At 39.0% G+C, this 17,518-nt stretch overlaps 1 non-coding gene across 1 annotated transcript in view; it reads left to right on the top strand.

Moving 5' to 3' along the window:
- The first annotated feature begins 4,156 nt into the window (after positions 1-4,156).
- The window catches only part of LOC120470981 (uncharacterized), a 146,107-nt gene continuing 132,745 nt past the window's right edge, over positions 4,157-17,518 (top strand). Inside the window, exon 1 of the transcript XR_016149973.1 lies at positions 4,157-4,201. This is a non-coding gene — a transcript (uncharacterized LOC120470981). The remainder of the gene's footprint in view (positions 4,202-17,518) is intronic.

The raw sequence follows: 17,518 nt of genomic DNA, 5'->3' as shown, positions 1-17,518 counted from the left end.
CATTTTAAACTGTTGTTCGTGTACGCATGCATAGACGTTTGTCATGCAATACAGAGAGGTCAGTTTTAAAACAATGGACCAATCAAATGAATCTGGGGTGGGCTAAGCATCTTAAAGGAGTAGTTGACTTGTTGAAATAATTTTTCCTGATAATTTACTCACCCCCTTGTCATCCAAGATGTCCATGTCTTTCTTTCTTCAGTCGAAAAGAAATTAAGGTTTTTGATGAAAACATTCCAGGATTTTTCTCCATATAATGGAGTTCAATGGCAACCAAAACGGTTCAAGGTCCAAAAGACAGTTTCAGTACAAACTGCAAACTGTTCAAAGGGCTTTAAACGATTCCAGACGATGAATACGGGTCTTATCAAGGGAAACGATCGCTCATTTAATAAATAAATATACACATTTTAAGTTTTATAAGCTCAAATGGTTGCCTTGCTCTGTTCTGTGATGCGCGTTCGTGACTCTTCTGTTCGAACTCATTCATCAAAATGAACGAATCTTTTTTCCAAGTCATTTGGTTCATTCAATGAAGAAACGAACGAATTTACTCAGAAAAAGATTTGTTCATTTTGATGCCCTTTGAACAGTTTGCAGTTTGCACTGAAAGTGTCTTTTGGACCTTGAGCCGTTTGGTTCCCATTGAAGTCCATTATATGGAGAAAAATCCTGGAATGTTTTCGTCAAAAAAAATTCTTTTCAACTGAAGAAAGAAAGACATGGACATCTTGGATGACATGGGGGTGAGCAAATTATCAGCAAAAGTTTTTTTCAAAAGTGAACTACTCCTTTAAGTGTATTACATGCTTATTTGCATTGGCAAGGATTAAAAATTGTATACTACCATTCAAAAGTTTGGAGTCGATTAATGCTAACCTCTGATACTGCCACCTGCATAGCTTAAGTACAATGTAATATTGTTTTAAAAAGCTGCCATCTCCCTATTTTAAGGCATCCACACCTCTCCCCGTGTCAGCGCCTGCTCTTCCAACAGCTTTAGTGAAGAACCTGTGTCAGGTCAATTAACACTGATGCTCCTTACATTTTCCACCTGACTCTTCCCATTAGCACTGCTGAGTCACACGACAGTGAAGACCGTGCAAACAGACCTTCAGTGTAAGCATTTCTTCACTGCTTTAGTTTCATTTTTCTCCTTTTTTGTGTCAGTCAAAACACTCTTTCTAAACTTCTTCTTCACACTTCTTTATCTCGCTGGCTCACTGGGTTTAAGTTGCCAGCGGAAAAGCCACCTGCCATGACACACCGCTGTTGTCATATTTTCTAATTACAGAGCAACAGGAAACTAGAGTTTGTGTCGATGTCAGGGTAGTGGCGACCACACAGAGAGTCTGTTTTTGCCATCTGTAGCTGAGTCCAAACAAAATCCTCCTGCAGAATGAACCATTTCCAGTGCGTTTGAAGTGGGTGATTTCCCACCATCATGTGGGCTTGGTAAGACTACCTGTGACCTATTGCGACCAGTAAACAGAAAATGCTCAGAAACAGAAAACAGAAACAGCAATGATGCAATTAAGGGCCAATCCCAATTCTACCCCTTACCCCTTCACTTTCCTCTTCCCCTCCGTTTTGCGCGTCCACGTGAAGGGGTAGGGCTGTCCCAATTCTCTTTTGGTTGGAGGGGGAGGGCTAGGGTGAAGGGCCAGATAGCCCTTCAAACGAAGATTTTTCGGGAGCACACTTCAAACGAAGGGGTATGAGAAGTGTCACTGCTAACCCAGGCTGGCTGCCCAAGCGACAAAGGAGACCCATAAATTTAAGTATTTGTGGCTTTAATAAGTATTATAACGACAAAAAATGATTTGCTTTATGTTACATTCAATATTGTGTTCATATTTACGGTCAGTTTCTTCACAGAAACGTTTGTAAAAAAATCGCTAAAATTACTGTAGTTTGCTAACGATAGTCCCGCAACATATTTTCGTCGTCTCCGTTGTTTCCTGCGAACTTCACAAGATGCAAGAAAATAGCTGTAACCCACGCGACTGAGATAACTGCAGCTGTCGACGGGATCTTGGAAGTTGTGATCAACATCAGCGCATCTCCTGTGACGTAGGCGCTAGCGACGACTTATAATGACGTTTAACGGAGGCGTAGTGGTGTTCCATTTCTTAGGGGAATATTTTCACCCCTACGCATTGCCACTCTGTTTCAAGGGTCAAGGGGAAGGCGAAGGGGTAGGGCTAGGGGAAAGGGAAGGGGTAAGGGGTAGAATTGGGATTGGCCCTTAAACTCACTGTTCACAGATGGTTTGCTGTATAGTGCCGAGTTTTAAAAGCAATCCTCAATAAACTTTGGCTTCATCCCATTTTGCATAGGAGCCATGCTAGCTATGTTTAGATCCAAAGTTGTGAATTTAAATGTTGCGCAAAATGTTAATATCACATTTAACATTAGCCAATTATGGTGCATGTCCTTGGAAGTGGGAAATGCATGGTTCCGAGTAGGAACTTTTAACTGGGACACCCCCTCCAGTCAAGAGTTGTGATTGGGAGTCTCTGCAATCTGCAACTTCAGAATCCAAAATGGCTGCTCAGCGCATCAACTGTAGTGAAACAGTAGTTATATATTGTTTATTGTTATAAAACACGGTCAACGATCATTCCCAGCTCTGACAACCCTCTTCCGAGGGATTTATTTGCTAAGTGTGTTTCCATTGTAGTTTATGCGGATAAAAAATGATCAACCTCTATTGAGGTTATACTTTTTATTGCACATTTTTTATGCATTAACCCAAAATTCTTCAAAAAAAAAAAAAAGGTAGGTAGTTTTAGGGGTGGGCTTAGGGATCATGGGGTGGAACTGGGTAGGTTTAGGTACCTGTATATGTAAGGTGGATTTCATGTTCTGCAGTAAGGACCATCTTGGGTTTTCGCATTGAAGGCTCTATAGAAATCTGGCACCCTATACAAAGTTAAACTGAGAGAGCGTGCGTTCACAGGCACCAGAATTAGCGCATTCACAGTAATACTGTAATACAGTCATCAGTACAGTACGTTCAGTTACGTTCGCCCAAAATATGAACGAGTTCATGAAATCGTTCAGGCACAACACTGCATATAGTGTGCGTCCCAATCAAAGTAGTGTAGGCGAATAAATCAAGATTGCGTGGGCACATCATTCTTCCTTGCAAATATATGGTTATGGTCTTGTTTCTGTTTCCAAACATTAGGCAATGTCATCTAATACTAGCAAGCATTTGTTCATGCATAAGTGGAAATTAAGTCCAGAATGTTGTTTCTGCATTATGGAAAGCGCTCTTTCAAGGTAGCCATTTATCCATGTTTTATAGCCATTTACATTGTTTGGTTGTTGCACTGTGTCCCAAACACACTGTAATAATCCATAATTCTCCTTAACAGAATAGCATTTGGGCATTGTAGGGAGCTGGTAATGTCCCTGGCGTTTTCATGGGAGCAGGTGTGCCGCAGGTGATCTATGGCCATCATGTCCCTGTTGTTCCACAGCAATGCACGGATGACTTACCCACCTCCCCTCGGCAAATAAATTGCCCTCTCTCCCCTCAAATGGGGAGACGTCACAATCCCTCTCATCCGATGCTGGCAGCGCCTGAACGTATTTATGTTCTTTTACAGCTCGTTCAGTCCCAGTCCAATAAAGGAACAAATGGAAGACTTGAGCAAAGCCGGAATAGGAGGATGATGAGGAGAAGTAATGACCTGGAATGGGGAGGAAGAATGCGAAGGCCTTCAGTTGAGGGACGTCCCGTGCATCTATCTCTCTCGCTTCCTCCTGTTCTCCGTCATCCTTTGGCCTCCTAAATGGAGGGTTGTTAATGGTTGCCAGGTTGGGGCAGGGTGAGGTGAGCCAGAGACCGGAGATGACAGATGTGCTGGTTAGAGACCAGGGGAGCCGCTTCCTCTTTCACCGCTTCATTTTCAGCCATGTTAAACTCAGCCGAGCAGGAATGAAAAAAAAGTGGGAATCTGAGACTCACAAGCACGAAAGGCAAGTACAATGTTATTGAGTTTTTTTATTTAAATCATTTAAATCCACATTTGAGATCAGCATAATATAGGTCATTATAATGGGAAATATAAACAATATGGAAAAATGATAATCTTAACAATAATATATAAGTGAAGTGTGTAATTTCTGTTTATTTTGCACATTTAGGGTTGCTGGCGGCTCATTGGCTGATATGAAGGGAGGCACCGAGGTAAGGACTGTGATATTTACTGTACATGTACACAACATGGCATACACTGTACATTTTGCACAATCCATCTACCAAAACACAGGCTCTAATAGTCACCTGTTATATAACCAACGATTAAACACTTTACAAAAAAACGTTTTTTTCTGTATAGGTACAGTGAAACTTTCAGTATTATTTGAGTGAAATAAACTTGTTAATATCGCTGTACAGGTTTACAATGTAAGATAACAGAGAAAAGTACAAATCTCCATTGTGTGAAATGTTTTTTTCATTTGGCTTCTTGGTATTATAGCTAGTAATTTTGTTCCTGCGGCAATTCACGGCTAAATAACAGTTTTACATCACCGCGAGGATGTACACTAGAGCGTTCGAAACTATAAATACTTGAGTGCGATTCAGTCCATTTGCCTGAATCAACTCACAACGTCTTCAATTTGAGGAAGGCTATTTGGCTCCGCGAGTAAAGAGGGAGATAATTGAATAGCATTCTTACTTATTTTTTTTAGCTGTAAAACACTCTCTGAAGGCTTCTTTCACGACTGGCGCACAGCATATTCATTAAAGGCAGACAAAACATATTTGGGTTGCAGGTTTCCATGAGCTGGCTCATTGTTTAGATTGACTTGTGCAAAGGACAGTTTACTCTCATGCAAAATGAGCCTTCGGGTAAAGTTTTAGACAGTATAATCCTTTCTTTGACAGGTTAAAGGAGTAGTTCACTTTTGAAAAACAACTTTTGCTGATAATTTACTCACCCCCATCATGTCATCCAAGATATCCATGTCTTTCTTTCTTCAGTCGAAAAGAAATAAAGGTTTTTGATGAAAACATTCCAGCATTTTTCTCCATATAAATGATTTCAGTGGGAACCAAACGGTTCAAGGACCAAAAGACAGTTTCAGTGCAAACTGTTCAAAGGTCTTTAAACGATTCCAGATGATGAATAAGGGTCTTATCAAGTAAAACGATCGCTCATTTAATAAATAAATAACAAAGTTTTAGTTTTATAAGCTCAAATGCTCGCCTTGCTCTGTTCTATGACGCACGTTTGTGACTCTCCTGTTTGAACTCGTTCATCAAAATGAACGAATCTTTTTCCGAGTCATTTGGTTCATTCAACGACCGAAATGAACAAATTGACTCGGAAAAAAGATCCGTTCATTTTGATGAACGAGTTTGAACAGGAGAGTCACAAACGTGCATCGCAGTACAGTGCAAGGCGAGCATTTGTGATTATAAAACTTAAACTTTGTTTTTGTTTTTGTAAATGAGCGATCGTTTCGCTTGATAAGACCCTTAATTCATCGTCTGGAATCGTTTAAAGCCCTTTGAACAGTTTGCACTGAAACTGTCATTTGGACCTTGAACCGTATGGTTCCCACTGAAGTGCATTTATGGAGAAAAATGCTGGAATGTTTTCATCAAAAACCTTTATTTCTTTTCGACTGAAAAAAAAGACATGGACCTCTTGGATGACATGGGGGTGAGTAAATTATCAGCAAAAGTTTTTTGAAAAGTGAACTTAAACGACCCCAAACTTTTCAACGGTAGTGTATGATACGGTAACGTTATTCTGAAGAGGTCACGGCAATAAGATTTAACCATTGCCACTTTCTTCTCCCTCTTCATTCTGTTGGAAAGTGACATTTCTCAGCTGACAGATGGTCAGACAGTGTCTTTCTGACATTCTCACTTCCTTTGGTGTGTGTGCAGTAATTTCCATAGGTTTCAGGGCTCTTGGTTTAGCCGTGATCTTTCGGGGAAAGAGGCTCCCTGAAAAGCTGGCTGATGGCTTCCTGGAACAAGTTTATCTCTCGGCTTTCCCTCGGGCCAATCAAAGGAGTCTTTTCAAGTTTGTCACAACATTTCCAGACTAACACAATGTTCAGAGCAGAAGTACCAAATCATTTCACACTAGCGGGGTTATATCCGGTCTCAGTGAAATATCTCCGTCAATCAAACGCACAAACACCTTGACTATGTCTTTTCATTTCAAAAGACTAGCTGACTTGGTTTGTTACAGGCTTTATATGTTTCCCTCACAGTGCACATCGTTGATTGACCTGACAGCATATTACTTCAGTTGAAGCACTGTCATCATTGAGTCTTATTACGGCTGAGAGTGAGTTACGTGTCGGTGGTAATAAGATTGGCTTTATGACATTTCATTACAAAGCCTATAATGTGAATTTCACGTGGTGTTTCTGCTCCCGTGGAAAGACACGTTTCACCTTCTGACTTGTAGTTTCAGCCTCTCCAGCACAGTGTTCTGGTTCAAAGCCGTAGACCGCTGACCGCCGACATTTATCACATGCTACCGGGTGGTTTTAGGCAAAGTGCTTTCACTTTCCCACCTCCCGCAGTTCCCATCATTCATATCGCAGCTCTTGCTTTTTAAACAGGCCTTTCATACGTGACCTTGACTTACATTCATCACATTGACGTTTCGAGTGCGCGAATGGACCTCACAAAAGGGAAATGCTTTTTGGCTCTCGCCAGGGCGAGAATCACCAGCGAGCTTTTTTAATTACCTCAATCTCATTTACACCCACAAGCACTATAAAAAAAAAAGGTATGGCGGCAGCAAATGCATGCAAGCCGTAATTATCTATAAAAGCTTTTCACGATTGATAGGAGCGAAAGGGAGGCTTTTTTTCTCTCTCGTATTCTCTCGATAGGCCACTCTGAATTGACTGAGGTTAGACTTTGACATTTTGCGAGAAAAGATGACATGGGCCTGTGCCAAACGCAGAAAAAAGAGATGGTTTAATGATAATCTGCTGCTTAAATGAGGTCGTAATGTGGCCAGGGAAGGTTAGGTAAATAGAGCCCCTAATGAGGTTCTATTTTAATATGGCATTCTGGGTCATATTATGATACAACTCAGAGAATGAGCAAATGTACGGGTCACTGCATGAGTTTCAAAACATCAAAACTACAGCTTCATTATTAGCCAAATGCGCGTAGTCGCTACACGGCGAGCGAGCGCTCAGTGAGTCCGCTGTGAGCACATCTGCTGATGTCAGCAGGAGGCTGAGCTTGAACCGCTCTGTGCCGTTTGCTCAGGAAATGACAGAGTCTTCTAAGGACTCTCGTGTGGATGAGGACGAGTGTTCATCTGGAATTTAGACCCATGCTACAGAAAATAAAATAACAAGATATAAAATCGGAAATAAAAAAAAACCAAATAGTGTGATAAATAGTAAGTAGACTATTGACTGGTGTGTCTGCACCCTCTCGTTTAATGAATATCATCTGGGACAGGTGCAGTGCTAATATGCACTAACAAACAAATCCACTGGTGAGATTTACTTCAGTGATTGAAATTTGCATGCGGTTTGGAGTCTCAGTAGTAATTATAAGGAGCAAATGTAAACAAGCTTTTAATCATTGTTTGTGCGACTGTCTGCTTCTGTCATCACCGCTTTGCTTGATGCATGTGGAGTGTTCAAATCAAGTTCTGATTTAGTTTAATTTTAAGAAAAAAAGGCGAATTTTAGCAATAGAATGCAGGTTTAGTGAACACATTGGCAGACATTGAGTTGATCTCTGTAATCTAGGCCTTCCATACCCATATGCTCTGATTGGAGGAAAGATTGGATCCGTTCTGTATTTATCACTGGGAATTTGCAGAACGTGGGGATATAAAGGCTCATCTCTAATAATCTGGTACTTTATGTGGTTTTTAGCTCATATCAGGGAAGCATAGACTGTCATAAAGTCAATGGAAAATTGACTGAAGTATTTCTTAATTAAATTGGATTTTCAGTGAGAACCTTTTATGGCTTGATTGTATTCATTAGGAATTAAAGTAATTATCCATCCGTCCATCCATCCGTCCATCCATCTGTCCATCCATCCACCCACCCATCCATCCATCCATCCATCCACCCATCCACCAACCCACCCATCCATCTGTCCGTCCACCCACCCAACCATCCGTCTGTCCATCCGTCCATCCACCCACCCAATCCATCCATTCATCCATCCACCCATCCACCAACCCACCCACCCATCCATCCATCCACCCAGCCATCTGTCCGTCCACCCACCCAACCATCCGTCTGTCCATCCGTCCATCCACCCACCCAATTCATCCATTCATCCATCCATCCACCCATCCACCAACCCACCCATCCATCCATCCACCCAGCCATCTGTCCGTCCAACCACCCACCCACCCAACCATCCGTCTGTCCATCCGCCCATCCACCCACCCAATCCATCCATCCATCCATCCACCCACCATCAATCCATCCATCCATTCATCCAAAATAACGAATAGTCCATCTCTGTCCATCCATCCATCCATCCACCCACCCACTCACGCATCCATCCATCCATCCATCCATCCATCCAAAAGAATCAATAGTCCATCTCTGCTTTATATAACTCCTATCCAACAAGTTGTACGATACCTTTAAAAATGTAATAGGACCCGCTGATCATGGCTGTGCTTGAATCAACATCACAAATAATTCCTTGCTTGGAAAAGTCTTACTGAACAAGCACACTGCAATTGGTTCTAGTGCACCAACTTCTTTATCCCTTGGGGTGCTGCTGTTTATGAATTCTGCCACGGTACATCCGGCTTCTCCTGAGTTAATCCTGTTTAAGGAGCCACTACAGGAGGCAGGTCTCGATGCTCTCCAAAAACGCCTTCAACTGCGAAATCTGCTCCCACTCCACATTAAATATGGAATCAGAATGAATTATAGAAAGCAGCTGCTCATATGACATGCCATTATAGGTAAAGGAATCTTGGAGTACACCTGTTTCTAATTTGAGAGGCCCGTGACGCCTTATCTTGGCAACGTCTGAGGCTTCATGTGGGATTATACCCACATATATTATTGATAAATGATCTCCTCCATTTCTAAAAATTCTTCCTTTTACTTAAGCCACTGGATAGTATGAAATTCACATTATATAATCTTTTTTATTTTTTTATTATTAGTCAGCTTTGAACATTTTTTTTTCAAACCTCAGAGATGCAACCACAATTAGATATTAATATCAGTGATTACCATTTTTGTTTGTTTGTTTGAGTTTCTTAGTTTGTGTATAGTACAATGCAAATCTGGTCTGTACTTAAAATTTTGCTCACTGTTACATTATTTATTACATCTGGACCAACATTGGCATGTCAGCATTTCACCTCAGGCATCATTTGCATAAACCCGGGCATTTTTAAATGCCAGTCTTAAATTTAGGCATATCTTATGAACTCATTTATGAGAGGCAGATGTACATAAAGTTTATTAGTCACTATGTTTATGATGGAGGCTGTTCACATCTTAATACTCTCTCCTTGGTCTCTCTGACCGCATCCAAATATGCACACTTCTACTGCTACTGATAGTGAACTTTTCATTTATTAATTTATTTGTCAATTAGTTAGGTTTTTTTTTTTTTTTTACATAAGAACTTATATTGTGTTTATATATTTCATAACAATAATAACTGATGCATCAAACTATTATTTAATAAATTAATACAACAACGACAATAATAATAATAGTAATGATGCTTCTGTTGTTAGCATTTTTAAAATTATTTTAATAATATTTTAAGTTAGTTAATACTTCCAAAATGAACACTCATTGTGGGTCAACATTGTTGGGCACAACATTTATTGTTGAATAATTTATTCTGTTTCTATTTAGTATCGATTGCTTTAAAACAGTCTTTTGTTTTACTCTTAAAAGCTTGAAATGGCTGCTGCTTATTGTTCCTTATGTTTGCCAAGGTTCACTCTCCCTCATTGGAAGGAACCTCCATTAGTAAGTCAGCATGTGTCTGACCATGAGGCACTTAACAGCTTTTACAGTTGACAGTTACATTGCTAGCTGTATAAAAAGAGGCAGGTGTGTTTTATTGTTGTTTTTTGGACCTGATGCGGAATGGGTGGGTTTGTTTTCATAGGCGGCCCAAACCCCCACCCCTCTGGATAACCTTTAGCCAATGGCAAGCATCTTTCTTCCTCTCTTGCTGGTGATAATGGCTGTTATCAATGGACACTGAGGAGTGGTGAGCCTAGGAGTTAGGGGCACTGCAAGAGAAAACCACTGCTCAAATGTGCTCATTTACTCACTGTTCAGTATAGGGAATACAAAAAATGTCTACACATCAGACCAAACCCAAAGACTTTACTTGAAATCCGGTCAAAATATGAAATAATTATAGTATAAAATTGAATAACTGTAATATTAATGTTTAAGTTCTATAGTTCATTCAGATAATACACACCCAGTTATTTATTTTATTTCATTTTACAAATTTGAATGACGTACACAAATCCGATTACTATATTGTAAATCACTATCACAACAATTCAACCTATTAATTAATTTATTTATTTATTATATTTAGTTTATACACTCTAAACAATGCTGGGTTGTTTCAACCCAAATTTGGGTCAAATATGGACAAACCCAAATGTTGGGTTAAAAATGTAATTCAAAATTTTAACTGTAAATTTTTTTATAAGATTTTTAACCCAACATTTTTAACCCAACATTTGGGTTGAAACAACCCAGCATTTTTAGAGTGTTATGCCTATATTACCATTCAATAGATTGATAAGACTTTTTTTATTAAATAAATGAATATTTTTATTCAGAAACGATGCATTAAATGGATCAAATTTGGCAGTGAAGACTTTTAAGTATTTAAAGTACAAAAAATAAAATACATATGTCCAATAAATACTTTTTTTACTGTATTTTTGATCAAACAAATGCCGTCTTTGTGAGTGTAAGATATTTAAACTGTAAAATCAGTTTCTATTTTTGTTTCTTTTCTATTGTATTGTATTGTATTCAATTCTATTCTAAAGAATGGATGCCCCTCCCCTCTCACTGCAATATTCTGATTCCAACCAATCAAATTTGAACACGTAAAGAGCAGTTGAATACGTTAGCCGTTAAATCCTGTCTCCAAGGTGCACTCGCATAAAGAGAAGCTTGTTGTGACTCGTTATAAGATGACGAAAAAGGAAGACAGCCAGTGCTAAATCTGCCGCGTCTCTGACCAATGAGTCATGAACACCACGAAAACTCTTCAGCACTCTTTAGTTTCCTTGTTTAAGTGCTCCACTTTCCCCTCGCTAACTAAGCCAAAAACCGAGAGGAAAAATAAATGTCCTCTGATACATCAAACACTTCCAGAAAAGCCTCTCGCACGCTCTCCTCCTTCATCAACATCCGCCGTCTAATTAAACCTTCCCTCAATCCGTATAGTCTCCTCCCCTGATCCAGGTGGCGTAACCTCACGGCATGACTCCTCCGTTCGGTCGCTTCCTATATGTGCTATTTTCGGCTGTTCTTTCCTCTCTTGCGGGCGGGCGAGCCATTTTTCATTCTCCGCTGCCACAAAGGTGAAACTCAATAAATGTCAGACTCCCCATGGGCCTGCGTTTGTGGAGCGATCATACATTTAGAGCTTGCAATTATGTCAAAGCTCCAAAATTAATGAAATACCATTGCACGTGAGACCTCTCTTCATTTACATAATATTCATTTCACTCACTTTCTCTTTTAAGGACACTTCCATATTGCCGCAGTCACATTTCACGGCGCATTCCACTAAACTTCCAGCGCGGAGGCATTGTTTATTTTGCACGTGTCACATGCTCATTTTTCACTAGTCTATCGGTGTTTTAAGGCTAAAGCGGGCTGTCTGGTAGATCCCGGGGGACCTGCTATGTGGTCGTCTCTTTGCGCTTTTGGTTGGTGGGTTCCTGTGAGTTAAAGGGAAGCTGAACTGACCGCTTCTTATGCAGATGAGGGTTTAAAAGGTCAAAAGCTTTTAAACCCCACAATCAGAGCAGCATGACCCGTGGAGAACAGAGCTCTCCAGTGCTCATCTGTGTCTTGAGGGACATCAGATGCTGAGAGAGGTAGATTAACCTGCTTTCACCACATTAGTGAAGTCTTGACCTGTTGGGAGCATATGGGATTCATGCTGCCTTCATGTGCTTCATCGGAAGTTTCCCAATTACGAGTTTGTCGAGTTCAGTGTATTCAAGATTCAAGACTAAAATGACAATAGTTGTCAATCATACATCCTACTATATAGCTTTACCACACTTTTTGGTCGAATGCAGGCTGCACTGTAAAAAAATATTGATGGTTTAACTTAAAAAAGTAAGTAACCTGGTTGCCTTAAAATTTTAAGTTGATTGAACTGGAAAAAGTGAGTTAATACAATGAAGGAGATTAATTTAATAATCAGAAACTCAAAATAATAAGTTATCTCAACTAAATAAATTATTATAAAGTTGATTTGACAAAAGAAAATATGTTGTGATAACAAATCTTGAAAATATTTTTTGCAGTGCTTCAAATGGTTATTCATATATGTAAATATACACAACGTGGCCCGCCCAACTCGGACAGCATGTGAAGGCATGCATTATAACATTATAACTTTGTTTTGAAGCAAAAAACTTGAAGCAAAAAAAAAAAAAAACCTTTAATAAGGGAAAGAACTACAATCCCATGAAGCGCATTGCGGACAACATACTCAAATTGAAAACGATGGGAAAAATACAACTATTCATTTAAAGTTGTTGATTAAATCTATAGAAACAATGTATTTTAAGATTATTGCAAAATATGCATACATATTCAAATATTGAAGTATTTTGAGAGCTCAGAGATGTCGACTTGATTACGCCATTTGCAGTGCTTCCTGGGAGTGGGCGGAGCTAACAAGATCTTTTACCGCACTTTTGCTTGTTTCGACTCTGATTGGTGGGATTTTCTGTACAGCATCATGGGTAATGTAGTTTTCACCACAAATTAAACACAATTATTTGAAACTAAGTTGAAATAATGCAGGCTGACGGCTGCAACAGATGCATGATTAAATTTAGGACAAAATTTAAAAATAGGACAAAAATTAAAGGTACAATTACTTAGCGGTTTTAGTGAGGGAAAGAACTACAATCCCACAATGATCATATCTATATAGAAACAATGTTTTATTTTTAAGTTGTAAGTGTGAATTACAAGGTAACATTAAAATGTTTTTGGATTTTACTTACTGCATTAATAGTACTTAAATGAACACTGAGAGTGTGAATTATATAAACTCTGAGCAGTGTTAAATGAACACTGGAGCAGTGTTTAAGCTGATAATTAAGTCAATAATTGAGTGATGATTATTAACAAACAGAATCACGGAAGCAGAAAACCTGAATTTAAGTCACCATTATGGTGATTAGTGTTCACTGTTCATTTAACACTCTGCTCAGAGTTTATATAATTCACACTCTCAGTGTTCATTTAACGCTGAGGATTCTGCATATATATATATATAGAAGAAAGTAAGTCACAGGTTTGGAATAAGGTTTGAATAAATTGACAATATCATGCATGTTTTTTCTCCACGCCTCCTTCCTATCATTTTGTCAGGGCTGGCAGGAGATTGTGGTTATTGTGTCAGAACAGTCACAGAAGGTGGTTTACTCTCGGCTCTGTGTCCTCGTATAATGAGAGTATCTGTGGAGTAAATGCAGGCAGATGACAGTTGGTCCTCAGAGCTGGGGTTTCCCTGGTGTAAACAGGCTCTGTGTGATTCCAGGGGCCCGTAGACAGCCGCTTCATTACCATCTGTGTCCTGAGAGAACCTCCTTCATAATTAATGTTTCCATGATGGATTACACGCGCTGCCTCTGAACACTGCTGACTCTAACTCATTTTTGGTTTTTTTGTGTGTTTTTGTTTTTTCAGGCAATACAATTTAATTGACATGTTTGCTTTCCACCTCTGACTACGATGAAGTGGTTTTGTGGGAGCATTTGATGATTAAAACGTACCGTGATGTACAGCTACTGAGGACCATGGTGTGTTAGAGGAAATTAGTTTAATGTTTCGATTCACCCTAATGTTCTTAAAACAATGCTGGTTGGGGAGGCCCTAAGCATCCTGACGCTCTTTATTGTGGACCTCATTGGTGGTTTCGTCTACTTTTTTTTTCTTCATTAATCAACAGCGTCATTACTGATGCAAAGAGCCAAGTCAGCAAAATCAAGTCTTAAAGTTTAGTGATGCTGCACGACACTGTTCACCGGCCATTTGTTCACGTCAAAGAAAAGTAAAACACAGTGTTCTAATGCACAGATGGGTTATTTATCAAATAAATGTGGTGTTAACATTAGTTTACCGTGTTTACTGTAACTGATGGCCTCATGTGGGTTATTGCTTTAAGAAACAAGCAGCTGCAACTGGGGAATGAAAAAGAGACCATTATTATAACTAATTAATAATAAAAAGTTCTTACATAAATATAGTCGTTCATTAGCCTATGCGCAGTTGCCAAGCAGTTTATCAAACCAAAGTTTTGTGGCAAAACTATGTCTTTTATAAATGGATATGAAGATCTCTTTATCAAAGACAAACAAGCCTCTTGTTTTCTTTTGATGACTAATATCATTTGCATATTTTGTCAGTTAATTAAGAATAACAATCTTCATACTACTGTATGTATTTACATTTGATCATAAAATTGAAATCATTATTGTTTGGAAAGATTTGTCACTGATTTTTATTAAACCCACATACTTTAAACATTTTTGAACTGAAAAAAAAAATAATGAATAGGGAATTATATAATGTGGTAATTGAAGGTTAAAGTAGACATGATTCTCCTATTGTCAGGTATATCCAAGTGAAAGGCTTCTTGAATAAGAAAAATGTGTGATGGGACTTGATGTTGAAACCTCTTAAGAGATCAAAAGTTGAAAATAAGGATCAAATAAATGAATAGCATAAAGATTTGCATCAATGCAGTTTTGCACAGATAGAAACAGTTTAATTACCAATGATTTTGCAATCTGTTCAATCGTACACTCAATAATACAGCATGTTTCTTTGCATTCGGATTGCACTGTTTGCATTGATTATTTGGCTTTTCTCCATCTCTCTTTCTCTCGTTCACTTACACCTCTCTCTGATCATCTCATCCATCAGTGGGACAGAAATCCACTCAGTGTTGAGGGATTCTCAGCTTTACATATTTCACACCGGTTGTATCCTAATCTCTCGTAAACGAGATCTTTCATGTGAAAGGGGAACTCGCGCCTGTCAAAAGAGAGAAAAAAAGAAAATACAGCTTGGCTTATCCATTCTCATTTTTCTCTAGCATTGTTCCCACTCATCTATAAAACACATTTTCTTGAATTCTCCTGCTGTTTGAATTATGACATATGCCAGCTTTGGAAAAAGAAGACCTTGAATTCTCCCACTACGATCCATCTTCCCAAACGCAGTGTGGAAGACATTATGCAAAATTCTCAATGTTGTAAGTGCTCTAAATAGACAAGACCCTTCCACTGTTTAAAGTCGACGTGAGATCAGAAATGAATTTAATATAATTCCATTTTCAACCAACTGAGAGAATTTGAAAGACAACCGTTTATCCCGCCCATCGATTGAGCCTTGTAAATGATGAGTTTTGATGTAGGTCTTGATGCCAGCCTATTTTTACGGTATTTTTGATCAAACAAATCCAGCCTTGGTGAGCATAAGAGACTTCTTTCAAAAACATGTAAACGTGGGGTATTGTGAACAACACAGTATGTTTTCATAAAGTATGCGGCTCATAAACATAGATTGATTGATTGATTGATTTTATTTGACCACTTAAATATAAAAATATGAAAAACAGTAAGAAACTGTTTATACATTAAAATCAAGTAATGCATTAATGTGTGTTTGTGGACAGGTAATCAAAATTTGACATCGCTCGTCTCTCAAGCCCCTGCATGCGATTACATTAAAAAAGAAGTGTGAAGTCCAGCTCCGCCTATCTGGATGTACAGTAATATGGGCAAAATTTGTGGAGCTAAAAGGTCCAACCACACCCTTTACCAACCCAACAGCACATCCCTCCACCCATTAGATCCCCAGAGATGGAGCCAGACTAGGTTAAGTTCAACCCATGACGCCCAGAGAGCTCATTTTGCTGTGCAGTGAGCACCCCTTGAAAATTATTGGTAATGTTTGGCTTTCTGCTGAAGACAGATCTGGGTTGTAATGTTCTTGCATCATTTTCAACTTGTCAGCTTGGCTTTAGTCTGTGAAAACACTCAAAAATATGTTGAGAGGTAGCTAATTTCTCACCTATTCCCAGAATGTAATGGCACACGGGAAGGATCGTTTAAAAAAAAGACGTGAGCTGGAGATAATTGACAGCTTGTGAGTAATGTTCAGCTGTCTGCTTTGGCAAATGCGTTAGGAAATGCTTCATCCTGAAGACGCGCCGTACTAATTGGACATACACGATGGCGAGGAAGGTTTTCATTTAAAACGAATTAGCACATGTGATAGTCTTAAATTAAGCAGAGCTTCTGTCTTGGCATCACATTTTTCACCTGCAGCGGATTCAGCCTGATAGCCTAAAGGCATTTTATATATACTCACTGTCTGCCGTGTTTTTATTTTTTTCTTCCCACGTTCATTATTTTCTTTGAAATACGTTTTGCTCGGTTTTAATTAGTGCCTTTGTTACGATGCGTCGCCTCAATCCATAAAGCGTTTAATAATTCGGAGAAGTTGCCTAGTTTTTAAATGGGAATCCATACAAGTAACTAGATGTCTTTGATTCAGTATTAGGATGTTTACAACTTCCAGGTTTTCCGCGTTACCAAGGCAACCCGGAGCAGTCTGGGGCGAACAGCCACACATTTGCGTCTATCGGTAAAGACTGCTGGGATTTGTTCAATTACTCATGCTGCATTTTAAGGAATGCCTTGTGCCTATAAACAAGGACAGGACTTGTTTTTTTTTTTTTTTTTTCCAAATACTTCTGTCTGCATGTCACTCAATGCAAAGATAGAAATCCCCCAGACTAGTTGAGGGAGTTTTCTTTTTGTGTAGTGTGCTGTGAATGTAAATAATGATTTGGGTTAGCAGGTACAGTGGCTGATAGATGTTCATGTCATGGGAGACGCTCTTTAGTTTGGGACTCAGATCAAATGGTTCCTCCTCCCCTTCTGAGTCGAATCAAAGACTCAAACATCTGTCACACAACTGACACGCCACTGTCTAGCCGAATGCTTTGAATTTTGTGTCATGTATGTTTTATTTCTATTTTTCATAGCACAAATGCATCATTTCTAGCAAAATAATATAGGCAGAACAGTTATTGTTACTACTATAAAAGTACAACAGTGTAAAAACCTTTTAGCATTGCATGTTTGATAGATTTGAGTGTTCACACTTGAGTTTAATATTGGGAGCTAAATGTTTTTACTATTTAATTGATTAAATATAGGCCTGGTTTACACACACTACCTTTCAAAAATATTTT

Source organism: Pimephales promelas, chromosome 24, assembly GCF_988280905.1.
Source record: "Pimephales promelas chromosome 24, fPimPro1.hap1.1, whole genome shotgun sequence".
Lineage (NCBI taxonomy): Eukaryota > Metazoa > Chordata > Actinopteri > Cypriniformes > Leuciscidae > Pimephales > Pimephales promelas.
The sequence above is the reverse complement of the archived record's forward strand: the minus strand, read 5'-3'. Positions and strand labels throughout refer to the sequence as shown.